The 13,532-nt window shown below is 50.1% G+C and overlaps 1 pseudogene; it reads right to left on the bottom strand.

Moving 5' to 3' along the window:
- Nucleotides 1–402: 402 nt before the first annotated feature.
- On the bottom strand, nucleotides 403–1,654 carry LOC118980429 (keratin, type I cytoskeletal 18-like; annotated as a pseudogene).
- Between the last annotated feature and the right edge of the window lie 11,878 nt (nucleotides 1,655–13,532).

Here is a 13,532-nt window from a genome sequence, read left to right as displayed (position 1 = left end):
TCTCTGTACAACCCTAATATAAGGGGGCACATGACACCATATCACTAGTGATACTAACCTTGACCACTAGGCTAAGGGAGTGTTTGCAAGATGCCACCACTGTGTGAACTTCTGAGTCTTCCCTTTCTGTGCTCTGTGCTCTGGAAGCAAGTCACTGAGTCTGGCCCACACATGGAGTAGAGACAGGAGTAGGGTCAAGGCTCCCCTCCTGGAGGTGAAAGTATCACCCTACATCGTTTGGACTTTTGTAAGAAAGTCTCGTCTCTTCTCCCGCATGTATTCAGTCATCCAACCATTTGTTTAGGTCAGTATGGATTTGTGGATAAATGACATTGTCTTGTTGGTCTCTGAACTCTTCATTCACTTCCTGCCCCCACAAGGGGTGCCCCACTTCTGCTGCCTTTAATGCCTCAGAACTCTGGTGGTGTTGACCTCAGATGCCACTTTGCCATCCACTATCCTCCAGGTCATGGTCTTTTGGGTGGATTGTAAGGAGTAGCTGTTGTCCAGGGGGTCACAGAGATTGAAGTCCTCCCCTTTTTCCAGCAGGCAGTGCTAGGTAGATCTCAGCCACCACCTTGACCTTAATGTTCAGCAAGGCCTTGTACTCCTGGGCCCAGCACTGCCCCTATGCCCAGGTCTGGGCCAGCTCTGACCCCAGGTGCAGTGGGATCTCATAGAGCTGATCCATCTGCCTGGCATAACGCATCTCCACCTCCTTCAGGCTATTCTCCAAACTGGCCTGCAGGTTTCTCATCGTGTCTAAATTAATCTCCAAGGACTGAACCATATGTCTCAGCTCCACAAGTGTCATCTCAGCAGCTCCCATCTCGGTGGTCTGCAAGACGACCACTGTGGTGCGCTCCTCAACCTCTGGGGACCAGTACTTGTCTTGCTCTTCTTGCTTCTTCCCTTCCAGTTCATCATACTGGGCCCAGATGTCCCCTATGATCTTGCTAAGGTTGAGATTTGGGAGCATCCAAGTCCATGCTCAACTCAGTTGGCAGTCTAGTTTTGTGGACCACTTCCTTCCTCCTCATGGTTCTTCGTCATGAAGAGCAGCTCCTCGTCAATCTCCATCTCCAGTTGCAGTCGAATTATATTGGTGTCATCAGTGACCTTTCGGATCCCATTGATGTCACTCTCCACAGACTGGCACATGGCCAGCTCCATCTCACACCTGGCTCTGAAGTCATCAGTAGCAAGACGAGCATTGTCCATAGAACTTGCAAAGATCAGAGCTCTCAGATCCTTGATGGTCTTGAAACAATGCCCCCCAGTCTCTGAGCTAGGTCACTTTTTCTCCAGGTGTTCCCAGATTTTGCTCTCCAGTTTCCAATTATCAGCCTCCAGGCTTCTCACCTTCTCCAGGTAGGAGGGCAGGCGGTCATTCTGGCCTTGCATAGTCTCCTTCTACCTCTGGATGAACCCTATGCCCCCCAGACCCCCAGCCATCTCCATAGCCAGGCCCCCAGACCGTCAGCTGCCCTGCACCCTGGCCGAGTGGAACACAGAGGATCCAGGAGCTCAAGCCCCTGGCACCTGCACAGATACTGGCCGTGCGGCTGGCCAGCCAGACCCAGTGGCTGGGTGACTGCACGAAGCCCAGGGTCCGGTAGTTTGTGGAGAAGCTGGAGCAGGTGCTGCAGCTCATGTGCAGGGAGGAAGGTGAGAAGCCAAGGCTCAGGTTCAAGCAGCAGTCTAAATGCCCCTTTAACACTCAGTTTTGCTGCCCCTCCAGAAGGTCCTTGGTGTAACTTTGGGTAAGATCCTCTCCTCGTTGTTGTACACTGAGGCCGGTTCATCTCCCTTTCCACACTGAGGCTTGCACTATTTGCTAAGCCCAGAGTGTCTTGCACATGCCTTTTCTCCATCCATGTCCTGCCTGTTTTTCAATGACCAGCTCAAAGATCAATCTTCAGTGAAGTATCGCCCAGCTCCAAATTTCTTCTTCTCTTCTCTTCTCTTCTTTCTCTCTCTCAATTTCTATAATGTCAAGCGAGGGCATTATCCAAACTGGCACTTATGTACCTCTTCTAATTCTATTATTTCCTTAAAGAAAGAGAATATATTCTTTTCTTTTTGTCTTCTCCAAATAGCATGTACCCAACAATTCCATCCATTAAACTGAACAGAATCAGAGGATCAAATTCCAATCGGACAGAACAACCCCAGATAGGCTCGCATAAATTCTTTAATCCATGCTATCTTAAGGAACCTGAAGGCCTGTGTCCTCCTCCGAGCCAAATACCATGTCTTTTTTATTCATGACCAAAATTCTAACTATCTAATTAGATAATATCTAATTCTAATATCTAATTCCTTTCTTTTCTTTCACAGATTCCATTAGTCAACTTGATCAATATTTGTAATCAAGAAATCAATGGACTAATATTGACTGATTAGGAAATGTACCAACATTTACAAAGCACGCACAGGCTCCTTGTCCTGGCAGGCTGTGCAGGAGGGCCAGGGTCGTTTCCCTGGTTCTTCGCAGGAGAAAACAGCCCTTGGAGCATAACAACACAGGACTGTCATGAGGGGTTTATAGAGGGCAACAATGGGAGGTGAGCATGAGGGGTGTGCAATACACCTTCTGATTCTACACAGCAGGTTGTCACAGCGACGCCCTGGTCCTCAGTCCCCCTGTCACTCTTGCCCCATAACTGCTCGAACCCAGGGAATTGCCAGTCAGTGCAGAGGGCAGGCCTGCCCTCTCACACAAGCCTTGAAGGAAGGGTTCTCAGCGGCCAGACCAAGCCTGGGTGGTGTGTTTTGGTGGAGGGGTTGGTGGGAAAGGGGTTGACCCTCCCAGTGCCTGGCAAACTTCAGACCTAACTCAAAGCCGTGCGTCTCTGTATGCACTGAAATGACCCTCTGTCGAAGCCACCAGCTGCTGCTGTGCTCCCAGCTACATGGCTGGCTCGGAAAGTGATCGGGTGTCCATTACTTCAGCGTCTCTCCTCTGCAACTTTTATCCTTCACGGGGGACTCTGTCACTGGCAGGGAACTTGACCACTCTGAAATTGCCTGGCTCCCCAGGCTCTTGGGTGACACTAGGGGGTCATTTCAAGCTTAGCCCCAGGAGTGGTAAGGTCGTGAGAACCTCCTGAGGAGTTTGTATGATGTTGCCATCTGTTGACAATGTTTCCGTCCTCAGCCCTGTGAGTAGAATTGTTGAGAGTGTTCTCCCGCGTCTGCCCCAGAGAAGGCTCCTTTTCCCATGCTTGGGACCCGGGCAGCAGGCACTCACAGCACCGGGGTTTCCATTCACGAGCTCGTAACACTGCCGGCACTGTTCACAGTTAGGCCGGACATGACATAAAATTATTGTACACAGGTTGCCAAGAGTCGCGTTGGCAGAGAAAATTTGTTCCAAATACAAATGGCCAAGTGGCCAAGATACCTCATTAGGACTGTACCTTCCATGTTCTGGAAAGAGATGGAAATTTTATAGGCAACTTACTGAGCAAACTCAGGTTTCTTTTAGCATCCTCAGTCAAAATGAAAGAGCGTGGACTTGGGCATGCAAGAGGCAGGGCACTCAAGTCTGGCCCAGGAAATGTGCTCCCACCTTCCCTCCCACGAGGGGCGACGGATAGGGTCCTCTGGAAGTCTGTCAGAGGCCAGCAGTCCCATCATCTCAACGCGGGTTTTTAAGTTTGTGGTAATTAATTTTATGTGCCTACCTTGGCTGGGCCCCAATACTTAGAGAGCTGGTCAAGCATTATTCTAGATACTTTTTTGAAGGTGTTTTCTGAATTTAGATTAACATTTAAATCAGTAAACTTTGAGTAGATTGCCCTCCATCATGTGGGTGGGCCTCGCCCAATCAGTTGAAAGCCTCAATAGGAAAAGTACTGCCTTCCACAAACAAGAAGGACTTCTGCCAGAAGAATGCCTCTGGACTTGAACCATAACTCTTTCCTGGGTTTGTTCTGCATATTTTGGACTTAAACAGCCTCTACAATTGCATGAGCTAATTCCTTAAAATAAATCTCTCTCTCTCTCTCTCTCTCAATATATAGATGAATGAATGGGTAAATATGTAGGTAGGTAGACAGATAGATAGACAGATAGATAGAGAGACAGGGATAGAGTTATAGACATCTTTCTGGTCCAATTTCTCTGGAGAATCCTGACTAATTCGCAGTTAATTTCTGTCTTCATGGAGGGCACCCGGAGTTTTGTGGTGGTGGTTTTCCTAAAAACGTCAGCTAAGTCCCTAAGCCCCCAAAGCCTCTGACTTATTCCTGTCATTCAAAAGCACTGCTTTCATCCGATACAAAGTCTTACTTGCCCCAAATCTGGTGTCCCTTGTACTTTCCTTGGCTGGTCTTCAGGTTTCTGCTGCTTCCATAAAGTACAGATAAAGAATGATCTGTACTTCCATAAAGAATGCTCTCCTTCATCCTTAAATGTCAGGTCAAGTCGAGGTGAGTTGTGGACGAGACAAGAGGGGACACCTATTCTACAAATTGCTCTTGGGTCTTCATACTCTTGGATTCCAAGACACCCAGGTTCCATTTCACCAGGCAGGTAGATGGCATCACACTGATCCCACCTTGGGTGGACAGGGCTGACTCCCTCCAGTGCAGACATTTGCCTCTGCAGTAGCATCAGCATGAGAGCATACACTTTGGTTCCCAGTCACGGGCAACAGATGATGCCACCTCCAGCCTCTCTAAGCCTGATTTCAGAATATATTCACCTTATGATCACATTCTCTCCTAGTTACACAATTTCTTTGCCTCTAACATGGGCATAATCCCATGAGTTCTGTCAGCTCAGTATAGTCTCAAGGGCTACAGTCTTTAGCCCCATGGAAATAATAATGACTCCTTTTAGTGGGTGCTGACTGCGTGGCAGACCTTATGCCAAAAACTTAGCCTGCATCACCTCATTTAGTTCTCGCAAGAATCCCCTAAGTCACTCAGGTCACAGACAATGGGGCTGCCCTGGTGCTGGGGACTTCCTGGGACATGGACCATGATTGGGCAGTGCTGCAGGAAGGGAGGAGCTCAACCTGGGATCCTAGATCTGAACCACGGAAGCCCGAAGTGCTAACTCATGGACTGCCCTTCACCGAAGGACAGCATGTCCCAAGGTCCCATCCAGGGGCAGAAAAGAAGGCAGCATGGCAAGCGGGAGGTTAAATAGTCGAGGAGAACCCTGGGCTCATCTCAAGCGCCTGCCACTGCCAAGGCTGTGCCTCTCCTCCCGAGGGTGCTCCCCATCCGGCCCAGGCTTCCCCACGCTCCTTCTTCCTGCGCCCTCTGGTTGGGACCAGCTTTCAGGAAGCTCCACTCAGTGAGCGTACACATGTTCTTAAAGTAAAAGATGTTCCGCATCAGTTGACCTCTCCGTGTTGAGTAAACAGCATCCTGTGGAACAGAGACATTCTTGCCTGGCCTGTGACGTAGGGCTGCCCTCAGGGTTGGTGACAGGTATGCCAGCTAGCTGGCCCAGCCCACTCTGCTTTGTTGGCTACTAGGCCTGCTTTCCTAGACGTCCCGCCACTGCCCCTCTCCTCTCCTTACCATGGAACCTGCCTGCTCTGCACCCACTCACCACCTGCTTTGCTGCGGGCTGGAGACCCTGCTACCCAACTTCTGAGAACCGAGGAGGCAGGCCCTGAGGGAGGCCAGGCTGGGGGCACGGAGCTTCCCTGTAACTGCACTGCTCCCTTGGCCTCTAGTAGGCCAATCCAGTAACCTGGATTCAAGCCTCCATTTCCTCCCCTTAAAAAGATAGGTCGTGGCTGAGAATTAAGGGAAATAATGTAAGTAAAGAGCTTATTACATGTAAATATACATTTACATATCTATATGATAGATATGTATAGCACCTTATGTCAAAAGCATTCAGTAAATAGTGCTTTGATATTCTTATTCCGACCGCCCTAGAATTCATGGTTCTTTCCATCTGTCTCTTCTGAGTATTGAGGATGTTAAATCAGTTAACACAATGTACAGTCAAATCTCTGTATTATTCTAGCCACACTTTTAGCACCGCCATGGAAAAAAACATTTTTTTACATCTAGAGTCTCTTTTGACCCTGACGACCCTTCTGAGGCTACTCAGCCACACTGCCCTGCTTTTCAGGGGCAGCATGGAGCCCGGCCAGTGTCCCGCGGCTCCCTTCCTTCCCTGTGTACGGTGCTGTGCCGGCATCACATGCGTCCGGAAGACTGGGAGAGGAGCTGACTCCGAAACCCTCTGGGAACTTGATGAGTGTGGTCGAGGTGATGTAACTGGAAGTATAAGTGGCCTTTCTGACTTTTCAAATTATAAAGAATGTGGTGAATTGAAAAATTTCTGTGAAAAAATCGAATCCTTTTAAATTAGGGAATTTGCCTTTAAAAATCTTTTTTGTGACTCCTTTTTTACTGGTAAACATCAAGTGAATAATCACCCCTTTATTCACCCGTGTTGCAAATGCAGACTGCCCCATGCCCACGTGGCCCAAGCCCACCACAGAGAGAAAAGCCCGCATTGTAGGAGCAAAAGGGGTGCAGTGCTCTCAACACCAGCTGACCTGGTGTCGGCCTAGTTGCCCACTCAGTCTGTCTTTAGTTGTGACACTTCCCAGACCACAGGCTGCGACTCACTCTCGCTGGAGAGGGATCCGTCTTCCCCATCTACCCCTGAGGCAGGGGTGGGAGGGATGAGAAGGAACGGGGCTTGGCAGCACAGGTGCTTCCCATCCACGCTCTCATTTCGGGAGCAGAGAGTGGAGACATCCCACCCACGTGCCTTTGGATTTCCAGCTCCTCAGGGGGCCACCTGCCCCGGCCGACAGTCCTGTTTGTCTATTACTCTGCTCACCCTGCTCCCATTTCCTTTACTGAAACTAGGACACGGTCAGAGGACATTGCGTGGCCTCCTCTCCCTCCTCCCCCACTCTGGATCCGGTCTAAATGGAGGTCCAGAGTTGATTTGGATGGGGAACAGGTTTCCTATTAAGAGCCAAATTCTGAAAGGGAGGCTCTGAGCGTCCGGTCTGATCTCATGGCCTGAAGAGATCCTGAGCCCTGCCGCCTCCACGGGGCACAGTGGGTCCACCCCCCACCCCAGCAGCAGCGTGAATAGTGGCTCCTCAGCAGAGTGACCTTGGGCAAGAAGCCGCTGGCCTCTCTGGCTCTGCCCGAGGAGACACAAACTGGAATACCAGCAAGGCAGAGGCCTAAACGGAACCAGTGGAAGATGGCGGCTACCCAGAAAAAGGGGTCGTGTGATCCCCACCCTTTCCCATGTCTCTCCTACCACACTCTTCCTCCCTCCCTCCCACCCACCCACAACGTTTACACCCAGCTCAGAGGGTGTACAAGGAGAGAGGGCACAGAGCAGCTAGCAATTTAAAGAATGTACTCAGACTTTCCAAGAAAAGAGGAAAAGCTCCTGAGATCACTGCCTTGGGGGAGGAAGCTTTGTGAGGAGGAACGGGGTTTGGAGGGAGAACGGTTATCAGAAAGGCTCAGAAAGACCAGGCAGCTTCCTGCATGACTGGAGGAACTTGGCGTTCACCTGAAAACCACCATCCTCCCAGGGCGAAGGCTGGTGTTACATTGGAGCTAGAAGGGGCTTGGGACCGTGGCTTTGACTGCTTTGGGGTAACACATTGCCTTGAGACGCTGGTAAAGGTGGGGGGCCTCCCCTGAGAAAAAGGCATCTGAGCTTCTTCATGTGTGCATCACACACACATGTACACTATACATACAATTGCAGGAGGCTCACAGACCTCTCAAAACTCATCTTTGGGGCCCCCAAGATCTGCAAATCTCTGGCCTAAGAACTGCTCCGAATCCAGTGTTCTCAACTGAGGGCAATTTCGCCCCTGCACCTAGCAGGTAGAGGCCAAAGCTGCTGCCAAACATCTGTACTCATGGCAAAGAGTCAGCTGCCCCGAATTATCACTGACATCAATGTTGAGGACCCTGCTGGACTAGAAGTCCAACCTGTTGTGTCAGCACAGAAAAGTGAAAGAACCTGTCTAAGGTGGCAAAAGCCAGGCCAGAACGACTAACACTGGGTAACAATGACAGCTCAATGGCTGCACACTTATTATGTACCAGACACTAGTGTAGGCACTTTACATGAATGGATCCACTTACTTCTCACAACTACCCTCTGAGATGGCTGTAGTTATGCCCATTTCACAGATAAGGGAATTGAGGCAAAGAGAAATTCGGTGTCCCCCGCCCCCCCACCCCCCCCACCCCCGCCCAGGGCTGGTAAGTGGTGAAGCTGGGGTAGGAACCCAGGCATTCTGGCTTTCTGATCAGCCCGGCCATTAACCCCCACAGCACACTGCCTGGACCCTGAAGACTCATGCTCCAGCAGGTCAGCACAAAGCAGCGTCCCTCCCCGGGGGTGCAGCGTGGTCCTGTGAAGTCCTCTCTCATCCGGACTCCAGCTTTAGCTTCTTATCATGTTAGGCTTTGTAGTTTCTGGTTTTCTTCTTTAGTCTGATTTCCCCCCTTCCTAAGTAGATCTCACATGTTTACAGTTATTTACACTTATGAAATACCATCATCCACTATTTCATCAAATCTGCAAAGCAACTCTGTAAAGCAAGCAGGGCACTTTGCAGATGACAAAAGTGGAGACCGAGGTCCCTGGGCCAGCACATTGTCAGGGCCATGATAGGTGGCCCCTTGGTGCCACAGGTCCCAAAGCTCTGCCTCCTTCCTCTGTCCTCAGCCACCAGCTGGGTCAGCTTCATGAGAACAAGACGACCCAGGAAGCCCACAGCCTTGTCCTGTGACCACACGGGTCTCGGCAAGCCTCTGTGGCATAGGAACCCTTACTCATGTACCTACTGCATTAGACATTTTATCAACCTTCAAGAAGCGTAAAGTTAGGTGAGCAATGTCTGGCTTTCACCGAAATATATGTATTTAATCTTTGCTAATAAGGTGAAGAAATCTAAAATTCCCAAGTACATTCCTAGCTCCTAAATTGCTTCATCTGTCTCCCTTCTTGCTCCTTGCTACACTTGCTTGCTAAAGACCATGTATGTTGTTGGCGGTGGTGTTTTGTTTTGATTTTTCTAAAAATGAGCTGTGCTGGGCTGACTGCCAGCTGGTGACCCTCTCCCCTCCGGAAACTACACCCCTCTGCCTATCCTCGTGTCTCCTCAGAACCCACACGCCATTCAACAGGTCCAATCTACAGTTCATATCCGTCTTGGCAGAAGTCTCTTTGGCACACACACACACACACACACAAAAATGTTGCTAATATCTGGATAAGAAAGACCCGGTCACTTTAAGCAACATTCAAAACAAGATCCCAGAACAGAAAAAGAAGTTCCAGCTTCCCTCACTTCTCCCCACAGCAGCCAGGCCTTTGCCTCTTGAGCCCATGCAGGGAGCAGCCTCAAGTGGGAGATGAAACTGAGCGAACACTTCATTTTCCTTAACTTAATCCTGGATGTATTCATTGGCTTGTTCAACTGCATACGCCTAGCATCTATTACAGTTTACTTTTTACACTTTGACACGTTTTGAAGAAGATGGAAGGCAGATGCAGGCTTTATTGGTAGAGATCATAATTCAGCTCAGTTTAATTATTCTGCCATATGTTTATTTTCTGCTGACCGTCGTGCTCTAAGCCGGAGTCTCCTGCCCATGAGACATTTCAAGTCTCGTGGGAGGGAAGATACTCATTTAAGAAGGCACTGGGGACTCGAACTCACACACAGCCATCTCGAACTCACAGACGGGTTCCCGTGGGTTGGTTAGGATTCTTTCAGATACAAGAGACGAAGAGTCTGCTGCAGCAGAAGGAAGAAGCCGGCGTGTCGCTCACGAGACAGGAAAGCACAGGGACAGTGGCTGTCTCAGGGACAGAGACCCAGGGCTCCTATGACAGACCAGGAGCCTCCCTCCTACTCTTGACTCTGCTGCTCGGCAGGAACCCCTAGATTGGCCTTTGTGGGGGCAGGCCCCATAGCCTGGTGTACAGCATGAGCATGCTCAGTGAACAATGACTCGGAGAGCAATGCGATCCCTCTGAGCATGCGCGGTAAGTGCGGTAAAAATCCTAGGCTTATCTGAAAGCTAACACCCCCTCCCAGAGAGCGACGTAAACGAGGTGGGCCTATCGGGACTAAGGAAAACATGTTCCTGAGAAACTGCAAAAACGACACGACCTTGCAGCCAAAGCAGCATAAAAACAGAGGACTTCAGACCACGGACAACACTCGCTCCCGAAGAGTGAGTCACCTTGATACACCCTGGATGGGCTAAAAAAGGGCTCTGCTGGGATCCTGTCCCTCTGACTTCGCCTTGCAGATGGCAACTGTGCCCCATCGCCTCCCGGACCCGAGCCTGATCTGTACTCTTGGGACTCCATTTCATTACTCCCCCAATTCTCTTGTGTGATGTTATTGCTGCTTGTGTCGGAGTGATTGTTATTGTTATTAGGCTATTACAGATTTGCACAGGTTCTGCATTAATGGAAGCAGAATGAATAGCATAGTCACCCGTGTCGACTTACTGTTATTTCTCGGTGCCAGTGTGCCCTGCAGGACTGGCGGCCGTATAGGTGGCCCAGTGCTTTGGGTTCTTAAGGCCCTGGTCAGACGACCTGAGCAGGGATCCAGGGCTGACTTTTAGCAAAGACTCTATTGCGAAACAGGTGCTTACGACAGCCTTACTCTTTCCTACTGTGGAGGCCTCCTCTAACTGTCCCTGGAGGCAGGACAGAACAGGACCAGACTGTCGCCAGCTCCTACCACACCTGCTCAGCAACCCCCAGAGGCAGGAAAAGGCCTGGACAGGGCTTCACCCTGTCCAGATCTCAAAGTGAAACAGTCATTGGCCAGACTTCAGTCACGGATTCTGTGGACCAATCATGGGGAAGGGGAGCAGCTGTGATTGGCCAAGCCTGGGTCAGGAGTCCACCCCTGACCTGGCAGTGGACCATTGTTGTGGCAGCTCCAGCCGCATCACAAGCTTGGGGTTGGTGGGGTACACTTCCCCAGAGGAAGAGGGGTGGGCGGCACTGTTAGCAGAAGATGGGGAACAGCAACAGATTTCCACTATAATTCTATTCCAAGCGTTCATTTGAAAGTGGTTGGGACTCAGATTACACTTCCCAATAAAAACCGTCTACTAACCCCTTATATTGTGTGCTGTTTTATGAGGCATCTTATCCATTGCGTCGTTTGGCCCCTCAATAGCCCTGTGAGGTAAAGAGGAGGGTATCTCCCCCACTGCCACATCTCACTCCTGCCCTGAAAGACCCTCTGTCGGACAGTGCCTCCATGCCAGTCCCTGTGAGGCCTGCACTCCGACGGGAGAGAGCTTCGGCGGAAGTTCTTCTGTGATGGGGCGGGGAGTCACACTAAGCTGACTGCTCCTTCCAGGCCCCAATGTTTCCTCTCCCTCCTCCCCTGACTTTGCCCTGGGCCCCTCAGAGGCCCATAGTCTTGGGACTCCGTCGGAGTCCCAAGACTATGTCCAGCATTGTGAAAACACAGGGGTGAAAAAATGTTACCACTCGGCACCCCACTTTCTCTCGGGAAAATATGTGGGATAGCCCAAGGCTGAAATGTGGAATGATACTCCAATAAATTTAATTTAAAAAAATTAATTGAGCGCAGGCCTGCGAACCAGAGGATCGCGGTTCGATTCCCAGTCAGGGCGCATGCCTGGGTTGCAGGCCAGTTCCCAGCAGGGGACTCATGAGAGGCAACCATACATTGATATTTCTCTCCTTCTCTCCTTCCCTTCCCCTCTAAAAGATAAATAAATAAAATCTTTTTTATAAATAAATAAATAAATAAATAAAATTTTAAAAAACTAAAACTAAAAAAAAATTATGTTTGAAGAGATTGTTTCATGGAGAAACACTCACTATATAGTAATTACATTTTAAAAACAAGTGATAAAACCCCACTCACATGACCACAAGTTAAAATTACTGGAGAGCGATACATCACCATGTCAACAATTGCTTTCTCTGGGTGATGTGCTGACCTGTGATTTTTCTGTTTTTATGCTTTTCTATATTCTCTAACATTTCTATCATTAGCATTTAATACTTTGTCATAAAAAATAAGGGTATATTTCTTAGTTGATTATCTGTTTTAAGAGTTCTCTGTAGGGAAAGCTTCGGCCCCTCACTTTGACACTCAAGGCCCTTGATAATCGGGGCCCAAGACCCGTCCCCACCTTGCTGCCGACTCTGCTCCTTGGCCTGCAAGTACCAGGGTAGTTTAGTTAGGTCATCAGATCTTTCTTCCTGGCACCCGCCCTGGCTGCGCTCCACTGTCTCCTGTGGACCCCTCACACCTTTCTCCTCCTGTTCAAATTTCAGGAGTTTAAGGTCTCACCTTCTCGAAGTCCCAGCCAGGCCTTGCACAGGCTAGGTGAGCCAGAATAAGCACCTGACGCTCGACTCATTGTATGGCCTTTCCAGGCACCCTCAATACCTCGGGCACAGAGAACTTCTTTCCCAAGAAGCCCCCCACCCCAGCGAGAGCTTAAGGCAGCCTTCTCTCACACACGCTGCATGCCTGCCCTCCTCCCCACGGCGTATTGTGGAAAGGGGAGTGATGCTCACTGATGTGAGAAGAGCACTCCGGGCCCCCGAGGACTGCTGACCAGTGTTCAAAATTCAGCCACTTCAGTTCAGTGTCAGAATGCCGATATTTGGACACCACTTCTGACCCTGAGGGCAAATAAGAGAGAAACAACGAGTGCATCCAGTCATTCATTCACCCAGCGTTATGCCTTTTCATTTTTTCTGTAGTTATTCAGCCCGTTAACAATTTTAGCAACAAATACTCGAGCATCTGCTGTGTTGCAAGCACATGCCCAGGTTCTGAGACCACAGGATGTACAGTGTGTGCCTTCGTGTGGGCCACAGTCTACCTGGGGAGGCAGGTAACACAGCTCTCTGCAGTAAAAGGCAAGACCAGCTCAGCCCCATCCCTACCACACACACACACTCACACACACACACTCACACATACACACAGAATGCATATGCACACACGAGGCTCCAGAGCACAGCATGAAGTTTGGCCCACAAGCAAGCTAGGTTAACAGAAGAGGGGTGCACTGTTTGTATTCTCAACACTTCTGACACCAAGTGTGTGGCAGTGTTTTCACACCAGCCAACTTTCAGACTGTCTGGGCAGCAGCTGGGTGTCCTACCATTCAATTCTGACACCTGGTGCCAGAGTGTGCAGACCCCACAGGTTAAGGGCTCAGCCCCACGACACTGCCCCCACTTCAGATGCCAGTCCCAAGTCCCAGGTCGCACCTGTACTTCTGATTGGCCAGATATAAACCAGGGCTTCCCATGGCCCCTCCTCAGTTCCAGTGATTTGCTAGAACAGCTCACGGAACTCAGAACACCTTGCTTACGTGTACCAGTTTACTGTGAGAGGGCATAGCTGGGAACAGCTCAGTGGAGGAGATAATGCAGGGAAAGGTGCGGGGCAGCACACAGGCTCCCATGCCCTTTCCAAGCACAGCGCCTTCCCAGCACCTCGACATGTTCACCAGCCCAGAAGC

The sequence above is a fragment of the Sturnira hondurensis genome, unplaced genomic scaffold, assembly GCF_014824575.4.
Source record: "Sturnira hondurensis isolate 20B ecotype Veracruz unplaced genomic scaffold, ASM1482457v3 Scaffold0001872, whole genome shotgun sequence".
NCBI classification, from domain to species: Eukaryota; Metazoa; Chordata; class Mammalia; order Chiroptera; family Phyllostomidae; genus Sturnira; species Sturnira hondurensis.
Note: the sequence above shows the minus strand (reverse complement) of the source record. Positions and strands in the feature narration are given on the sequence as shown.